Below are 21,503 nucleotides of genomic sequence, written 5' to 3'. Positions count from 1 at the left end.
TAGATATGGGTATATCTATTTAATGAAACATAAGAGTGAAGCATTTGAGAAATTCAAAGAATTTCAAAACGAAGTAGAGAACCAATTGAACAAAAGGATTAAGGCACTACGATCCGATCGTGGTGGAGAATACCTTAGCCTTGAATTTAATTCACACTTGAAAGGTTGTGGCATTATATCACAACTTACTCCACCCGGAACACCACAACTCAATGGTGTTGCCGAAAGGAGGAATCGAACCTTACTTGATATGGTTCGATCCATGATGAGTCAAACCGAGTTACCGAACTCGTTTTGGGGATTTGCAATTCAAACCGCAATAAAATCTTTGAACGTGAGTCCAACCAAAGCAACTGAAAAGACTCCATATGAGATATGGAAAGAAAAGGTTCCAAATCTATCCCACATGAAGATTTGGGGATGTGATGCTTACGTCAAAACTAAGAACGACAACAAGCTTGCCCCAAGATCCGAAAAATGCATTTTTGTAGGTTATCCCATGGCCTCACGAGGCTATTACTTCTATAAGCCTCAAGAGAACAAAGTATTTGTGTCTCGCGATGCTGTCTTCCTAGAAAGTGATTTTATTTCTAGGAGACAGAGTGGGAGAAATTTTGAACTTGATGAAGTTCAAGAGCCACAAACCGAAATAGAGGCGCAAGAAGAAGTTCCTTCGTCATCTAACGCGGTTGTTCCTCCTCCTCTTAGAAGAACGGGCCGAGTTATTCGCCATCCCGATCGATATGTGGGACTTATCGAGGAAGATGGAACACTCGATGTGTTACTTATGGAAAGTGACGAGCCCGCCACCTACAAGGCCGCAATCTCTAGTCCAAATTCCTCCTTATGGCTTGAAGCCATGAAGTCCGAAATGGATTCTATGCATGAAAACCAAGTTTGGGACTTGGTAGATTTGCCTAAAGGGGCAAGACCCCTTCAATGCAAATGGATATTCAAAATCAAGAATGGCATAGAAGGACATGATGATGTCTACAAAGCTAGGCTAGTGGCAAAGGGATTTACCCAAGTCCAAGGTCTACATTATGATGAGACCTTCGCCCCCGTAGCCATGCTAAGATCCATACGGATTTTGTTCGCGATCGCCGCATTTCATGATTATGAAATATGGCAAATGGATGTCAAAACCGCTTTTCTAAATGGGCATTTAGAAGAGGAGGTGTACATGATACAACCCGAAGGTTTTGTTGATTCTAAAAATCCTAACAAAGTGTGCAAGCTTAAGAGATCCATATATGGTCTTAAGCAAGCATCTAGAAGTTGGAATCATCGATTCAATCATGTTATAAAGGAAAATGGTTTCACTCGAAATATTGAAGAACCATGTTTATACATGAAATTCAGTGGGAGCAATGTTGTGTTCCTAATCTTGTATGTCGATGACATACTACTCATTGGAAATGATATTCCAATGTTGTCTTCTGTTAAGAAGTGGTTAGGTAACCACTTCCAATTGAAGGATTTAGGAGAGGCACAACGCATATTAGGTATCCGGATCTATAGAGATAGACCCAAGAGGATATTGGCACTAAGTCAAGAGTCTTATGTTGATAAGATTCTTCGACGATTCAGCATGGACAAATCCAAAAGGGGTTTGGTACCTATGGTAACCGGAACGATATTAAGCCAGACTCAATGTCCCTCCGAACCCCATGATGTTGAACGCATGAAGTTGATCCCTTACGCTTCCGCTGTTGGATCAATCATGTATGCCATGATATGCACACGTCCTGATGTCTCGTATGCCTTGAGCATGACGAGTAGATATCAAGCAAATCCAGGTGAGAGTCACTGGATTGCTGTCAAGAACATCCTTAAGTACTTGAGAAGAACTAAGGACTCTATCCTTGTGTTTGGAGGAGACACTGAGTTGCGTGTTACAGGATACACGGACTCAAGTTTTCAAACGGATAGAGATGACATGAAATCACAAGCTGGTTTTGTTTTCATGCTCAATGGTGGTGCCGTAAGCTGGAGAAGCTTCAAGGAAGTCAGAATCAGCGGATTCAACAACGGAGGCGAGTACATAGCAAAGATCGAGGTCGCCAAGGAAGCTATGTGGATCAAGCAATTCACGGAAGGTCTAAAAGTAGTACCTACCGCCGATGATCCCAACACTCTCTATTGTGATAATAGTGGGACGATCTTCCAAGCTAAGGAGCCGAAGTCTAGTAATAGATCTAGACATGTACTTAGAAAATATCATGTAATAAGAGATTTCATTGAAAGAAAGGAAATTGCGATTTGTAAGGTTGGGACGGATGACAACATAGCCGATCCGCTCACCAAGCCTTTATCGCAGGCTAAGCATGATGGGCATGTTACGTCCATGGGACTTAAACGTGTACCAAATTTCTGTTAGATTTTGAAATGAAATAAAAGTGTTGTTTTTGTTCATGTTCATAATCACATTTGTCTTTTATCTTTAATTTATACTTTGTTACATCCATACGGGTTGTAGAGACAATTGAACCCCGTTAAAGTGAACACGGATTAACATAGTATTTGCCCATAGTCACTTGTATGAGGTGACGTCTCGAAGTGACTAGAGTGTGAGGCGATTGATGGCAAGTTCAAGTGTCATAGAGTCATGTGAGATGACTAGTCGATCACATAGGCAGACTGTTAAGAACATTTTGTCGGGCCTAATGACCGCTTATAGAGTTCTGGCAAATTTATATAGCCTGGTCGTGGCGAGAGCTACTATAGTATTCAAATGAGTCGATTCTTTTGACTAAAGACTATTCGCCTAAGATGGCACAGTTTCAGATTAACTTTGATTTGTGTTACTACGACCTTCGTAAATGGGGTCAAATGGGCATATTTTGGGTTATGATGACTGTGGCTAGTCGAAGGGAATGAGTGCGATAGGAATTGTCCACCCCTAGTCAGGGTTATAACAATATCTCAGGGCCACTCGAGGAGTAATGAACTGGAAATGCGTGGCCACGCTCGGAAGGTATCCAGTGTGGATAAATCCGGTCAATCAGTTATTCTCCAGATCGAGGAAACCACTCTCGATATGATCACTTGCAAGTACGACCTGAAAGACACCTTGCATTGAGTGGGAGATAGTAATAGGACAAGAGAATTGGTGACGCACACTTGTCGAGGACAAGTGGGAGATGTTTGGAATATGTGTCCTCCGACAATAATGCGATCACGACTGTTGATCATGATGATCACATGTTTTAAGTCTCATTAAAATGAATACAATTGGGAAGTAATATTATTCTTATCAATGGTCAACATATATCGGTAATGATTGGTCGACTAGAGTTTGACATTACCGTCGTGTGACGGTGGTGATCAGTTGACCCCTTAAGGTCATACCTATAGGGCGACACTCTTAATTGATTATTTAATTAATCGTATAATGTTACGAGTTAATTAAATTACTTGAAAATTGACGGACGATTTTGGAAGTAAAATTTACGTATCATATTGAAATGTGATTAAATGAGATACGGTCTGAGTAATTAAATTGTATAATTACTCGGATGAAATAAATTGTTTAATGTAACAATTAAATTTGAATGAATTGATATAAATACAATCTGTTGTGATTTATAAATGGTAAAATATTTTGGCACAAGTAATTATGAAATTACTAAGTCAATTTTGTATGTGACGTATTTTTATTAATACGTTGATTTTTAATACGTTGATTCAATGGACATCAGGAACAAGGTTTTGGGGATGTAGAGGTAACACCAAGCATGGTTAATCGGGAATTTGTGCGTAGAATACAAAAGAGTGAAGTTAGGAAGGCGTTAAGGAAGATGGGGTCAAAGAAAGCAGAGGGACCGGATGGTATACCCATAGAAGTTTGGAGGTGCTTCGGGGAGAAAGGGATCGAATGGGTAACCATGCTCTTCAACAAGATTTGGAGGAGCAACAAGATGCCATCGGCTTGGAGGAGAAGCACTCTTGTCCCTTTGTACAAGAACAAAGGTGATGTTCAAGAGTGTTCCAATTATCGGGGAATTAAACTCATGAGTCATACGATGAAGTTATGGGAGCGGGTAATCGAGCAAAGGCTTAGGAGATGTGTAGACATCTCGGAAAACCAATTTGGATTTATGCCTGGGAGATCGACTATGGATGCGATTTTTATCATGAGACAGTTGATGGAATACCATCGGGACAAGAAGAAGGACTTACATATGGTTTTTATTGACTTGGAAAAGGCATATGATAGGGTACCAAGAGAAGTACTTTGGTGGGCTTTGGCGAGAAAGGGTGTGTCGCGAAAATATATTGACCTCATAAAGGACATGTATGAGGGGGCTAGTGCAAGTGTTCGCACTAATGTTGGGAGAACGGAAGAATTTCCTATTACCATCGGGGTGCATCAAGGTTCCGCACTTAGTCCTTTTCTCTTTGCTATAGTTATGGATGAGTTGACAAGGGATATTCGGGACGACATCCCTTGGTGGATGATGTTTTTGATGATATTGTGTTGATTGATGAGACAAAAGAGGGGGTGGAGAGAAAGTTGGAATTGTGGAGGCGGACTTTAGAGACTCGTGGGTTCGGGCTCAGCAGAGTAAGACCGAGTATTTGAGGTGTCGGTTCACTAAGGTGGCGGGGTTGAGATCGACAGAGGCGGGGAGTATTATTTTCGATGGGAATGTTGTCGAGGGTTCGGATTTCTTCAGATATCTAGGATCTATTATTCAAAAAGATGGGGAGTTAGACGGAGATGTGGCTCACGGAATTAAAGCGGGATGGTTGAAATGGAAGAGTGCTTCGGGGTTTCTATGCGATAAAGATATGCCCCAAAGATTAAAGGGAAAATTTTATCGCACGGCAATTAGGCTTGCCCTACTTTACGGCTCGAGTGTTGGGCGTGAAGCATTGTCACATTCAAAAGATGAGTGTGGCGGAGATGCGCATGTTGAGGTGGATGTGCGGACATACAAGGAAAGATCGGTTAAGGAATGAGGTGATTAGGGAAAAGGTAAAAGTGGCGCCAATAGAGGACAAGATGATGGAAAACCGTCTAAGATGGTTTGGCCATGTGAGACGGAGACCTATGGACGCACCGATTAGGGAGCTGGAGACTTGGAGAACAGAAAAGGTCCCTAGAGGCAGAGGAAGACCGAGACAGACATGGTTGAGAGTGATAGAGCACGATATGAGAGTTCTGGGGCTTGAGGAGAGTATGGTGACGGAGAGGGCACAATGGAGGGAAAGGATACATGTGGATTTTTAGTATCTGATGTTTTTTGACAGATTTAATGTTTTTTTATTTAATTTAAAGAAATTAAATTATTTATTTTTCTCTCCTTTATTACACTTTTTCACCAACCACTTTCTTATAGATTTTACCCGGTTCATTCCGGATCCTTAACTCTATTTCGGTTTTTAAAAATCGTTTTAATCTTTTCTCTCGATTTAAATTTTAAGTTTTTATAAAAGAAAGACGGAATTCGATTTTAAAACCCCTAAGTTTACCTTGCCTTTCCATTACATTTTTCGTTCTTCCTTTTTGTTTTTCATCTTCCCTTTTTTTATTCGCATTTTGAGGCTTGCGTTCACCCATAGACGGTTCGAAAGGATGATTCATGTCAGCCGACCCCAAATCTTTTTGGGATTAAGGCTCTGATGTTGTTGTTGTTGTTGTTGTTGATTTTTAATATGTTAAAAATACATAACAAATTTATGTCACACATGACATGTGACATATTGACAATTGACAAAATAATATGGAATCCATATTATGTCAAAATGCCGAATTAATGGAGGAGCATTAGGCTAAAATTATGTTTATATTTAAAATGGAAAACATAATGATGAAAAAGCTATAATAGCCATGCAACCCTATTCATCTTGTGAAGACAAATATGGGCATGCATTGGCTCTCCTTCTCCTCCACTCCCACCGGTTTTGGGAAGAGAAAAATCCTAGTGATTTTTCTTCTTATTTTACCTATTATTCACTTAGAAAAAAAACTAGTGAATCATTCTTCTTAATCATCTAAAATAAGAGTTTTAGAAAGAGAAAAATCCTCCATAATCTCTCCTCTCCTACCCGGTTTTAGGAGCATAAAACCAAATAATTTTTGGTTCAATTTTTCATAAGATTAATATTATACTAGTATTTGTAATATTAATCAAATTAAGAGAAGCCTTGGGTATAATACATAGGGAGAGATCTTATACTTAGATCTTTGTTCTTCCATAAGGATAAGCTCAAGAACAAGAGAGAAAGGTGATCTCTTTTGTGCCCTCTAAACCGAAATACTACAATGTAAGGACATTATTTCTCTTCTCTTTTATTAATGTTTGCATGCATAAAATCCGTTTTAATTTTATGACAAATTAATTAGACATATATGAGTATGTTTTAATGTATATGAATCTACATTTCCTTCTTATAATTTCCTATTATACATTTGTAACTAAAATAAAATAAATCTATTAAATTACAAAACGGTGATACGAGATCACAATAAAAATTACAACCGAATCGATATTCCCATACATTTCGGGAAATACCAATTAAAATCTAAGGCCATACTAAGTAAAATTACATAATTCAAAAATTACATAAATTAAAATTATGACAATCATAAAGAAAATGCAGCATTATAATATGTATGAACATGCTCAATTTTTATGCTAAATCGCCTTTTAATTAGCCAATATCATATATTACTCGGTTTTTACGGATTTGCGTGATTTCAACATTTTATAATCACAAAAATACATAAACTCATATTTATGCATAAGTTAATTACTCTAACCTCTTAGGACTCAAAATATAGTCTTCACTAATAATTTGACCATAATTAACTTTTATTTACAAAAATTGTTCATAAATGGACCAAAATTACAAAAATAAGCTATTAAACTTCAAATAAAACCAAAAATTTCAAATAAATTCAAAATTTGAAATTTAAATTCATGAACATTCTGGAAAAATCCATGACACTCATAATGTTCAAAATCTTAGGTTAAAAATTTCGAAAAATTTCCGGAAAAACAATGTTGCGGTTTATCGATATTTAATAAAATAATCATAAAAACATGGAAAAATTATTTTCATTAACTTTTCAATTTTAGATCTGAAAAATACAATAAAATGCAACATTAGACGTTTTTCCTAAGTCATAGATTATGTTTTATTAATTTTACACTAATAATGTCACTATTTATGCTAATTTTTCTTCAAAAATTCATAAATCATGCTAAAAGACTTCTTTATAGCCAATTATTTTACACACATTTTGTAAAATTTCATGTGACAACATATTAATTTTCTATGACCAGATTCGAAATTTAACTCATATTAACCTATTTTTCTCTTAAATCCATATTTAATAATGAAAAATTCATTTTTCGAGCATAACAAGTGCAAAAATTATGAAAAATTACAGGTTATCTCAAAATAATATATGTGATAACATATCCAAAGATCAACTTAAAATTCGAAGTATAGCTAATTTTCGACCAAAAATGACATTTTTATTCATAAAATCACATTTAAATGCCATTATTGTAAATTATGAACAATAAAAATCCGAAAAATTAACCAAAATATCCTAAAACATTTTAGGACCAGAAATATTAACATGCATGTAATTATTTCGTGATATATCATAATAACACAAATTTTACAAGTTTTATTTTGTTATTCATATAACTCGGAAAAACTTTTAACCAATTTGCATGCAAACAACCGTGGCTCATGATACCGATTGAAGGAAATGTAGATTCATATACACTTTAACATACTCATATATGTCTAAATTTATTTGTCATAAATTAAAACGGATCTTATGCATGCAAACAATATAATGAAATAGAGGAGAAATCATGTCCTTACATAGTAGATTTCGGCTATTAGGGCACAAGAGAGATCACCTTTATCTTCTTGTTCTTGAGCTTTTCCAATGGAAGAACAAAGATCTAAGTGTAAGATCTCTCCCTATGTAATATACCCAAGGCTCCTCTTAATTTAATTAATATTACAAAACTAGTATAATATTAATTATAGTAGAAAATTGAACCAAAAATATTTATAAACACTTAAGTATTTTCGGTTTTGATGAGAGATAAAGAGAGGATTTTATTTCTCTAGAACTTATCTTTTGGATGAGTTGAATGAATGAATAATCTAAAACATTTTAGAGTATTATTAGGTAAAATTATAAGAGAAAACAATGATCATTTTCCCTTCCCAAAAACCGTGTAAGAGGGGGTTTTAGGGTGAGCCAATGCATGGAGAAATTGTTCTTCACAAGGAACAATAGGCTTGCATGGCTAGGTTGCTTTATAATCATTGTGTTTTCCACTAATTACACACAACTTATAATTAGCTAAAACACCTTCTAATTTTCGGCCCTTCGCATAATATGGTGTCCATATTATTTTTGTCAATTGTCTATATGTTACATGTCACATGTCACATATATTTGTTTATGTATTTTTATCATATTAAAAATCAACGTATTAATAAAAATACGTCATATACAAAATCGACTTAGTAATTTCATAATTACTTGTGCCAAAATATTTTTACCATTTATAAATCACAACAGATTGTATTTATAACAATTCATTCAATTTAATTGTTACATTAAACAATTTATTTCATCCGAGTAATGATACAATTCAATTACTCAGACCGTACCTTATTTAATCCCATTTCAATATGATACGTAAATTTTACTTCCAAAATCATCCGTCAATTTTCAAGTAATTTAATTAACTCGTAACATTATACGATTAATTAAATAATCAATTAAGAGTATTGCCCTTTAGGTATGACCTAGGGGTCAATCGATCACCACCGTCACACGACATAAGAATAATGTCAAACTCTAGTCACCAATCATTACCGATATATGTTGACCAGTTGACAGTAACAATATTACTTCCCAATTGTATTCATTTAATGAGACTTAAACATGTGATCATCATGATCAACTGTCGTGATCGCATTATTGTCGGAGGACACATATTCCAACAGTAGTAACATAAATCAAAGTTAATCTGAAACTGTGTCATCTTAGGAGAATAATCTTTAGTCAAAAGAATCGACTCATTAGAATACTATAGTAGCTCTCGCCACGACCAGGCTATATAAATTTGCCAGAACTCTATAAGCGGTCATAAGGCCCGACAAAGTGTTCCTAACAGTCTGCCTATGTGATCGACTAGTCATTCTCATGACTCCATGGCACTTGAACTTGCCATCAATCGCATCACATTCTAGTCACTTCGAGATGTCACCTCATGTAAGTAACTATGGGCGAATACAATGCTAATCCGTGTTCACTTTAACGAGGTTCAATTGTCTCTACAACCCGTTTGGATGTAACAAACTATAAGGTGAGTTAATAATAACTCAGACGACAAATGTCGACATCACATTCGGGTAGTCAATACCGTATTACAACCTTGTGATGCATATCGTAAGTGTATAAACACTAGTCGACTGCAATAGAAGTTTAATATACCATGTGTCCATGTGTTCAAACTTCTTTTATCGCATTTTCCTTTACATTCATGTTATCTCTCATAGCATGAACCTTACCAAGTACACATATAGGCTCCCAACCTCGGTTTGGGTTCTTTATCTTGAAAGAACTTTCTGGTTGTTTATCACACAACCAACGAATTTGTGGTGGATGATATAACTTGCACTGGTCAAGTGTTCTATCATCTCACAATGCACTAGGTATACGTTTTGTAGGGTCTTGCAACAATTGTCAAGATGATTAGCCTAGCACTTCTCATAAGTCCTAGCATATTAAAAAATATTAGTTCTGAGTAACTTCTTACTTCAACTAAGTATCTTTAAAAACTTCTTACTTCTCCTTTTAGCTTGAAAAGCTTAGGATTTTCATAAATCCTTACACGTGTTTGAACTTTAATATGTGCAACCTCTTGACACATAACAGAGTGTTCTGTCCAACACTGAAATCGCTCATCGGATTCTCCTCGAGAATTCATGACGATTCTTCTATGGCTTGCCAATGATTCATCATGCTCTTATGCATATGATTCATTATTGGACATGTGCATGATTATTCTAATGGCGGAAACATTAGTAACTAATAATCATGTGATCAACCATTCTTAGGTTCACTGAACGACCATGACTGCAAATGGCAATTCCATTTTCATTGACATGAATAACCTACGTTTCTCGTTGATTCGATGTGTATATCTCAATACCTATCCAACATCTCATGATGTGATTGGATTCATCATAGTCCATTTTCATCCAGAATTGAAAACTCAAATACTTCTTTATGAAAGAAAGTATTAGCTCGTCATTCTCAATGAGTAGTGAGTTATAAACTTTTACAAGATGATTGCTCCCACTAAATTCCATGTCTTCACATGATAATTTCCAACTCCCACTTAATTCCACATGTTTCGCAATTGACTACTCAATAGAAAAATTTCAAGAATTGAAATGTATTTTGCTTTGCTAAGTTATTAAGATAAAACCATATATGTTCCCATAATATCCTTTCAAAATACCTATTTTGAAAAGGTTTCAATCTTAACCTTATGGAAAGAGATTTTAATCTCTAACTCATTCATTTTGTAATGATGCGTAGCAATGTCATTATTTAAATGTGGATTATATTAAATACGCTTCCTTCTCAAAATACCCTTTTCGGAAGGAGGTTTAACCATTTCATTTTCATAATGAAGTTAAGTAATGACATTAGCGTGGTTAATACTTAACTTAGCTCTTGTGGATATCGGCATATCATTCTTTGCAACTTTTAGTCATAAATCTCATTTATTTTCGAGGATGCAATTTTGATTCATTTAGGCTCTTAAGTAAATATCAATATTGAAACTATTGGTCAAATGTTGTTCATAAACTAGTCAAAACTCTTGTTAAGACTTTACATTAGTCATTCTTATTCCAAAACTTTCTTTTGGTCTCCTCGTGTAGTTATCTTGAGAACATATTCTTTTGATTATTTCACTTGGTCTCTTTTGTCATGTAGATTTCATCTATTCGAGACCATAGATCTCATCTATTCGAGTATACTATATAAATAGATATACAAATCATTCTTTAATAATTCTTTCTTGCGTAGATCTCATTTACATAAGTACACAAATTTTGCTTGGTGTTCTTTGTGTCTTCATTTTTCTCCCACTGTATCTTTAGAATAAATACACTAGAGATTCAAAGATAGCTTATGAGACACAAATAATGATTTTGAAGTATAAGGAGGACTATCTCATAGGTTGACTAATTGTTTTAAATTTGATTAGTGTACTTGGTGATTGACACTCCTTTAAGAGAGTTCATCAACTCAATATCACATTATAATTGATCATACACAAGCCTTAATCTTGTGGACATATAATGAATCCCATCATTATAGTTGTCTATTAGATCACTTTAAGTGAATGATCATATGTTTCTATGAGCAAACATATAAAGACAAATTTTAGAACAAGGATAAAATACGATAAAACGGGTGACTTGGGTTGCAAACCAAGTCACCATAATCCAAAATACAACAATTGTTTAGAAAGGATAAAACATTTCCATGTCGAACACGGAAATCAAAAGGTTCTAAAATCCGAAACATAATATAAATAAGACAATAAAAAGCGAAGCTTCATGGAAGCTACTCCTAGCTTATTGATGGTTTCTCAAGCTTGCTTTTCTTTTTCCTTGTCCTTGCTTGGTGGAGGCCCTATTTACAATAAAAAGGGGATACATTATCACAACTTTGTATCACAATACCATAGTTGAATTAGAAACATAAAAGAAAAGATAGTCATTTTACCTAATGGAGTGATCTTTCCAGCTTTAATGTCACCAAGATATTTGGAACAATTTCTTTTCCAATTTCCAACACCATTACAATAAAGGCATTTATCAAGAGGGCCCTTCTTGATCTTGGAAGTGCTAGCTTCATAAGTCTTAGCTTTGGTGAAAGTGGGAGCTTGCTTCTTACCCTTCTTCCCATTCTTCTTGAACTTCCCCTTGCTTTTGGTGCTTATGTTAAGCACATCTTTAGGTGGGTTAACATTTAACCCAATGTCTCTTTCGGCTTGCACAAGTAACTTGTGCAACTCTTCAAGAGATACGTCCTTGTCTTGCATGTTAAAATTCACCCGGAATTGAACATACGCTTTGACTTTGGATAAGGAGTGTAGAATCCTATCTATAATGAGTTCTTTGGGGATTTCAACCTTTTGAATTTTTAAGGTCTCGACGAGCTCCATTAACTTGAGCACGTGAGGGCTAACCTTTTGGCCCTCTTTGAAGTCGAGATCAAAGAATGTCGCGGCCGCCTCATATTGGACGATCCGCGGAGTTTGTGAAAACATTGTCACAAGCTTGGAATAGATTTCATTAGCGGTGCCCATCTTAAAGGCTCTCCTTTGGAGATCCGCCTCCATCGCAAAGATCAACACATTTTTCATTGCGGCGGACTCCTTGTGGTAAGCCTCATATGCTTCCCTAGTAGCGGCACTTGACCTAGCATTAGGTTCGGGTGGAGAGACCTCGGTGAGGTAACGAAGCTTGTCGTCACCTTGGGCGGCTAGTTTTAGTTGGGCATCCCAATCGGAGAAATTTGACCCATTCTTTTCAATTTTACATCGATCCATGAAGGATCAGAGCCATGAAGTATTAGTGAGAGGTGTGGCGTTGGTGTTTGGAGTGGCCATTTGTTATGAGAAATAAAAGCGATCTACAAAACAAAATATAGAAGGAATAAAACATATGTCGTTTTCAAAATAATAATACTCGTAAAATTTTAATTTAAACAAGTTTTATTGCATTTATCTAGTGACCTCTACCCAACTTAGATAAATGATTCCAAGATCCAAATTCATATTAACTTGGGCACGGTGTGGCCGATGAAACCCTTATCAATATAACTCGGTGGATTAACTCTTTAATCGATTCTTCTTTTAGAACTCTTGTTCGATAAAATTACATTAACATTTATCTTTAGCCCAAAACACATCCGACAAGGGCACTGTGTGGCCGATAAAACCCTTATCAAAAACTTTTGTTGAGTTCAATCCAAATTTCGAATAAATGTGTCCATGATCCAAACCCACATTAACTTGGGCACGGTGTGGCCGATGAAACCCTCATCAATATGAATTCGGTGGATAGACATTTATCACCCACTTCCCCTACGTTACAAGGTTTGTACCCCGGTGTGGCCGAGTGCACTCCCTCACGAAATAGGTTTTCATGGTTTCTACTTTTTGGTAAGGCTATGTCTCAATTGATTATTTTAGCGAGAGGTCATGTCAATTTATTATCTATCACGTTTTAAGTGAACTAAAGCGGTGAACTACGATAATTCTAATTGACACGGTCGATAAACTCGATTAAAATGAGAATGCTTGTTTTAGTTATGGCGATTTAGCGATGCATGCAACATATAAATAAAATGCAAAACATAAATTAAATCCTAGTATGGCCTTCCTAAAATAGAAAATCTAATTAACTATTACATATTCGGAAACCAACTCCATTGGTCCCTTGAACTTCGGTTTTGGCACGCATCTCGAGGTAACACCGTCTTTATGTATCGCCTTCTTGAGTGACACCGTCTCCAAGGAACTCCGAAATAAATAAATTACATAACAAATTACATAATTTCCTATTATACATTTGTAATTAAAATAAAATAAATCTATTAAATTACAAAACGGTGATACGAGATCACAATAAATTACAACCGAATCGATATTCCCATACATTTCGGGTAATACCAATTAAAAACTAAGGCCATACTAAGTAAAATTACATAAAATAAAATTATGACAATCATAAATAAAATGCAGCATTATAATATGTATGAACATGCCCAATTTTATGCTAAATCACCTTTAAGGAGCCAATATCGTATATTAAACGAATTTTACGGATTTGCGTGATTCAACCTTTTAAAATCACAATAAATTACATAAAATCATATTTATGCACAAGTTAATTACCCTAACCAACTTAGGACTCAAAATTAGTCTCCACTAACTATTTGACTATAATTAACTTATATTTCTTAAAATTGTTCATTAGTGGACTCAAAATTACAATGAAAATGCTATAAACTTCAAATAAATCACAAAAATTTCAAATAAATTCAAAATTTGAAATTTAAACTCATGAACATTCTGGAAAAATACCATGACACTCATAATGTTCAAAAACTTAGGTTAAAAAGTTCGAAATTTATCGGGAAAAACAATGTTGCGGTTTATCGGATTTATTAAATATTATCATCAAAAATATGAGAAAAATTATATTTATCAACTTTTCAATTTTAGATCTGAAATGGGTAATAAAATGCAACATGTGACGTTTTTCCTTAGTCATGAAGTATGTTTTAGCAATTATTCACTAATTAGAGTCACTATTTATGCTATTTTTCATCAAAAATTCATAAATCATGCAAAAAGACTTCATTATATCCTATTATTTTACACACATCTTGTAAAATTGCATGAGATAACATACTAAATTTATATGACCATATTCGAAATATTTCTCATATTAACCTATTTTTCATTTAAATTCGATTTTTATAATGAAAAATACATATTTCGAGCATAAAAACTCCAAAAATTATGAATATTTACAGGTCATCTAAAAATAATATATTTGAAAGCATATCCAAAAACCACTGGAAAATTCGAAGTTTAGCTAATTTTAATCCGAAAATGACATTTTTATCATAAAATCACATTTTAATGCCATTATTATATAAAATGAACAATAAAAATCCATAAATTAACCAAAAATCCTAAATACATTTTAGGACTAGAAACTTTAACATGCATAATTTATTTCGTGATATATCATAATAAACACAAATTTATGAGTTTTATATGTTAATCGTATAACTCGGAAAAACTATAACCGATTTGCATGCAAACAACCTAAGGCTCTTGATACCGCTTGTTAGAAATCTAAATCTAATTACTTAACATATTCATATATGTTTCAAATTAATTTAGTCATAAAATTAAAAGTTGATCTTATGCATGCAAACAATAATGAGAAAAGGAAGAAATCATCAACCCTTACATTGATATTTCGGATTATTGGGCACAAGTGAGTTCTCCTACTCACTTGTTCTTGAGCTCTCCAAATATTGGATGAACAAGGATTCAAGTGTAGAATCCCTCCCAAGGATTAATACCCAAGGTAATCTCTTAATAAAATTAATATTATTATTTCTAGAACAATATTAATTTAAATAAAAATGACCCAAAAATATTTATTTGGTTCTCTTAATTTCGGTTGAGAGAAGGGAGAAAAAGGAAGAATTTTATCTCTCTAAAACTCTTATTTTAGATGGATGATAGAATGAATAATACCCTAACATATGATGTAGTGTATAAGGTAAAAATTAGAGGAAAAACCCATGGTTTTCTCTTCATAAAACCGGGTAGGAGGGGGAGTTCTTAGGGCCAATGCATGAGCAAGGTGCTCTTCACAAGAGGCACTAGGTTTGCATGGCTAGGTTTAGTTAGAATGATTATGTTTACCACTTAGTTAATCAACATAATATTTTCCTAATACTCCCACTAATTTTGGTCCATATTAAGATAAAATGGATTCTATTTTATCTTTGTCAATTTGTCAATTTGTCACATGTGACATGTCATGTAAAATTGTTATGTATTTTTAACATATTAAAAATCAAAGCATTAATTAATAAAAATACGTCATATACAAAATCGACTTAGTAATTCATAATTACTTGTACCAAAATAATTTACCAATTATAAATCACAACATCTTGTATTTATAATAATTTATTCATTCAGTTCAATTGCTTCTGTAAACAATAATTTCATCTAAGTAATAAAACAATTCGATCACTTAGACCGTATCTTATTTAATCAAATTATAATGAGACACGTAAATATTACTTCCAAAATCGTCCGTCAATTTTATGTAATTTAATCAACCTGTATCGTCATACGATCAATTAAATAATCAATTAAGAGTGTTACCCTTTAGGTATGACCTAAGGGGATCAACTGATCACCACCGTCGCACGACAGTAATGTCAAACTCTAGTCAGCCAATCATTACTGATATGTGTGGACCAGTTGACAATAAAATATTACTTCCCAATTGTATTCTTTAAAACGAGACTTAAACATGTGATCATCATGATCAGCAGTTGTGATCGCATTATTGTCGGAGGACACATATTCCAACATTTAGAGATTAAGTAACCTGCAACATCAACAAGGAGAGGTGTAGACTACACACAACTTTAGATCAGTCGAGTACGCGATACTCGTCCGAGTACCAGCTACTCGGCCAAGCTTTCTAGATCAGAATGTGATATTTCAAATTCTACCCTCATGGCATGGAAAGGATGCACCTTTAAAACACGTATCATGTCCACTACCCAAACAAGTATCCCGGTCTCAACGACCCCAATAGTACGAATAAAAGAAAACAAGTGTTGGCCTTATGGCCGATTACAATTATCCAAACAAATAAAAGAAAGTACGAGAAAAGGTCTAGGAAACATCCAACAACAAGTCCATAAAAATAAAAGCGGAGCTCAGATGTCCGCATCCTCATCCATATCCTCGCCACCACCTGTACTAGATGTCCCCACTACCTGATAAGCTCCAGATAAGTAGCCTCGATCACCGGTCCACCTCCCTTCCTTGTCTAGCTAGCTCCTATAGTTGGCTCCCCACGGTCGTGTGAGGCAGCCGTACTCGTAGTCCGTCGGTGCCCTCCAAGAGTTGGGGTCCACCCCGTAGCTGTGAAACACCCCAGTATCGTTCCCTGGCCCACTCCACCATACTGGATGCGCCATGTTCGTCCTTGTATTCTGGTTATAAGCCATCTCTTACATGTTTTGCAACACCAAAGTGGACGAAATCCACTCCGTGAGCTCACTGATCTGCATCCTAGGGTCGTGGACGGTGGGGTAGGGTGAGCACTGGATCAGATAGAAGCTAGGTGTGGTATAGGAAGGCTCAGTCTCGGCCTCTTTGGTTCCCCTCCCTCTATGGTGCTCGCGAGGTGGGGGAATAGTCGCCTGCTTCTTCGAGGTAGTCATCGGCTCAGGAAAGTCTAGGAGGATGGTAGGATCGATCAGGTAGAACCGGGGCTCAAGTCTAGGTTCTTCACTACCCGGGTCATACTCCTCTAGGTGGTTAACCATCGGTAAGTTCTCAAGATCAAGGAGTATCATCCACTTGGTCCCCTTCACCTTCCAAGCAAAGGACCCGTCATCTAACCTACTAAGCCATTTAATGTGGCACTATTACCTCTCATCCATAGTAGGGGAAGTCTCAAGAAAACCCAGTTCTCGATGTTGGTGGGGCCTGAAAATCTCAAAATCTGTCAGTCTCTAAGCTAAGTGGGTCACTATAGCCCCACAAGTAAGGTATCAGTCTTGGATCGAGAGATGAATGCCAAACTGGAGCACACGACTCCAGGAGCACTGTAGTAAAAGCGCTTCCCCCGACGAGGGTAAAGATAGGACACTAGAAGAATCACCTCATGGGTGTTCAACTTACTCACATCATCCCGCCCAAACAGTAAACAGGTCATCATTCTCAGAAACATGCGGAGAGAGGCATGTTGAACATCCTTAATCAACATGGCACTCGAGCTCGGGACAGGTCTACCGGTAAGATAGGGTAGGTAGTGAGGTGCTGATGTGACCATAATTGGCGCATATTTAGCCCCCGAATTACCATTGTTTCCATGCTTTTTAGTGCCTATTTGGGTCATTTCTTATCTTTAGTTCTTTGTTTTGCATATTCTTTGAGATTTTGATCCCTTGGTAGGAAAGGAGTAAGAATCTTGCATTCTCATGGCAAAACAAGGCTAAATTGATCATATTCAATGACCAAGCATCAAGGAGAGACAAGACTAGAAGGCCTTTGTACATAGCATAGTAGAAGAGCATTGTTGAGAAAAGGATCCTTGAGGCCCTAAGGAAATCCCCAAGGAATTCATGAAGAAAAGGGAAGAAAAGAAGAAGAAAAGATGCTGACAAACAATCCGAACGGATTGTACACAATCCGTCCGTCCGTCCAAGCCCAATCCGAGCGTCCCGCAAAGGAATCCACTCGGATTCCCCCTTGCCAGTCCGAGCGTCTTGCCCAAAGATCCGCTCGGATTCCTCAGCCCAGATCCGGCCGTCCCGACTCCCATCCGCACGGATTGCAAAGACAAAGACGTTTTCATTCTTCTAGCAACGATAAGAGAAGCCCTTCTCTCGGAGAATCCCGGAGTCTCCTTGCTCAACTTAAAAAGTGTAATTACTAGTTTAGCCCTTAGTTAACCCTAATGCATCCTCCCTAATTTTCACTATAAATACCCCATTAGTCTAATTAGAGGAGCATGTTCTTCTTATCAATAGTTAGTGTAGTTAATATTAATCAAATCTCTCTTCAATATTGTAATCAAATATTAATCAAGTTTTAATCCAAGTTTTAGTTCTTTAATCTCTCTCTTGTTCTTACTTTATTTTGGGTAACTGAAGATTATTTGGGTTATTATTGGGAGATTGACAACCTCTCAATCTAGGATTCAAGTACTTCTATTATTCTTGCTTTATTATTGGAATCATTAGTAGGTATAATCTCTTAATCCCTTTTCAATTATTGCTAATTACTTTCATTTATTCATCATGTTTCATTATGTTAGTATGATTGACAACCTTTCTAGCATGATCAATATGATAATGAGTGAGTAGTCTCTTAGCTAGGGTTTAATGGGTGATTAGGGGAAACCAACATGGGGAATGATTCATGCTTAAATTAATATGCTTTCATATCTTATTTGCTTGCTTGTTTTGATCTTAATACATGCACATGTTATATTTGATGAAATGCTAAGCCTATGAATCCTTGCATTTACTATCATCTTCTATCCTTTCAACTTGACTTGTAAGACATAACCCAACTCGAGTCTTGTTAGACCATGCATGTGTTAAGTAGGGAAGATTAAGTCGACTTGTAGGTGTTGTACAATCCAAGAGATTCGGCTCCGGGACCCAAACTTTCCTAGGATTGTAAGATATAACCCAACTCAATCCATCACAACAATAATTGCTTGCTTATAATTTGAGAACATGTTTGTATGATCATATCCCATGATTCCCCGATGAACCCATGACACCCTAGTGCTTTTAATCAATTGTTTACACCCCTTATTTTATTTACCTTGTTAGTTTATTTTCATTGCTATTTTAGTTTAGTAACCTTCTACATCAACCCAATTTGTGACACCCCTAGACATCACTAGTTACAATAGAATCTTCATTTCAATACCCGTCCCTTGGGATCCGATCTTTACTTGCCTCTTTACTAATTGTAGAGTTGTTTGTGAAGTATAAATTGTGTTTTGTATCGACCATTGACCAACGACCACATATGCTTAATTTGTGAAACGAAATGGACTCGATCAAAAATGGCGCCGTTTAGGGGACGGTGTTTAATTGATTTAAGATTTCTTTTATTGTTATTAGTTGTGTCTTTTTCACCTTGGGGAAGTAAAACTCCTCAAGGTTTGTTCTAATTGTTTTCGAGTTGTTTGATATTTTGCATGTCTAGAAGGTTACAAAGAGATTTGTTACCTTTTGACCGTGAAATCGAAAGAACCTTGACGAATAATAGGAGACTTGTTAGGAGGAATTTGGGAGGTATTGGTGAAGTTGTTCAACCCACTAGTGAGTTTGTCAATCCTTTCGCAATAGAAGGAGAAGAGAACCCATTAAACAATACCACACAAAATCCACCTACAATGCCTAAATTCTCGTCACACTCTATACCCACCGAGGAGGATTTACCAAATGGTACTCCTACCCCACAACATCTTACCGGAAACTTTATTGCCAAGTCCGCCTTCATCCAACTAGTTGAGAGGAGCCAATTCGGGGGAATGCCTAGTGAGGACCCTCATTCTCATATGGAAACCTTTTGCGATTATTGTGAAGCTATCTCTCAAACGGGCGTGACTCAAGACCAAATAAGATGGGTCTTATTTCCTTTTTCGTTAATCGGCACCGCAAAGCAATGGTTGAAGGGCCTTGATAAGGCCACCCTTGGAATAGATTCTTGGAAGAAGCTAGCTCTAGCTTTCTACAAAAAATTCTACCCACCGGAAAAGACCAATATGCTAAGAGCTCAAATTACGGGTTTTAAGCAAAGGGATGAAGAATCTTTGTATGAAGCTTGGGAGCGGTTCAAAGGTATTTGTCGCTCATGTCCTCACCATGGACTTAGCGAATGGTTTTTAGTGCAACAATTTTGGAATGGTTTATATGAAGATTCAAGGAACATTCTCAATATGGGATCAAATGGAATGTTCACCGAAGTTGATGACAATAAAACATGGAACAAGATTGAGGAAATGGCGGTCCATAATTCACAATATAGTAGACCTCGCAAGGCTACTAGAGGAGGAAAGTATGAAGTGGACACCGTTACTCAATTGGGTGCTCAACTTAGTGCTCACATTGACACAATCAACTTGAAGTTTGAACAAGCTATGGCTAGACTTGAGGAAAACTCAAAATCATCGAAGCATCATGTTAATGCCATGACGGCATCCTCATCAATCCCAAGCGGGATATGTGAGAATTGTGGAACCTTGGGTCATGACTCAAGTGAATGTAGGGGAACAACCGAACAAGTTAATGCTTTCCAAGCTTACAAAAGTGGTACCACTTATTCAAATTTTTACAATGAAAACACCAAGTTCCATCCAAATCTCTCATACAAAAGCCAAAATGTCCAAAACCCTCAAACAACATACACTCCACCACCCATGAGAAATCAAAATCAAAGACCCTTTTACAATCAAAACCAAGGTTACCAAAATCAAAATCCATACAATCACCACAATGACCAAGGTTTTGATGTCCAAAAAGCGGTCCTCCAAATGCAAAAGAATCAACAAGAATTTTTCACCCAAATGCAAAAAGATAGCCAAGCAAAAGACACCACCATCAACAACATTCTAGCTCACACCAAGATGTTGGAAACACAATTGACCCAACTAGCATCTTCAAGCTCACAAAGACAAAAGGGGCAATTACCACCACAAAGTAATCCCCCTAGACATGAAACGGTTAGTGCCATTCACTTGAGAAGTGGTACAAGATATGAAGCACCGAAGAAGCAAGTTGAGGATGAAGTTGTGAGAGCTAGTGAGAATGAAGTTGTGGTGCAAGAAGGGGAATCATCAAAAGAAGAAAGTTCAAAGAAAAATGAAGACAAAGCCAAAGAAAAGGAGCCCATTGTGATTAGACTTCCTTTTCCAAGTCGTCAAGCCAAGCCCAAATTTGATGATCAACTTGGGAAGTTCATGGAGATTGTGAAGAACTTAGAAGTCTCAATTCCTTTCACGGAATTAATCAATCACGTTCCGGCCTATGCAAAGTACATGAAAGATATCCTCACAAAGAAGAAGTCGATCCGGAAACTTGAGACTATCGCCTTCACTAAGGTGAGTAGTGCAATACT

The 21,503-nt window shown here is 36.3% G+C and overlaps 1 non-coding gene across 1 annotated transcript; it reads right to left on the bottom strand.

Annotated features, from left to right (window-relative positions):
- Positions 1–20,151: 20,151 nt before the first annotated feature.
- Positions 20,152–20,258, bottom strand: LOC141610015 (small nucleolar RNA R71). The gene has a single exon (XR_012527911.1). It is a non-coding gene; the product is annotated as a small nucleolar RNA R71 (small nucleolar RNA).
- Positions 20,259–21,503: the final 1,245 nt, after the last annotated feature.

The sequence above is a fragment of the Silene latifolia genome, chromosome 10 (genome assembly GCF_048544455.1).
Source record: "Silene latifolia isolate original U9 population chromosome 10, ASM4854445v1, whole genome shotgun sequence".
NCBI classification, from domain to species: Eukaryota; Viridiplantae; Streptophyta; class Magnoliopsida; order Caryophyllales; family Caryophyllaceae; genus Silene; species Silene latifolia.
This window is presented reverse-complemented; position numbering and strand designations above follow the sequence as displayed.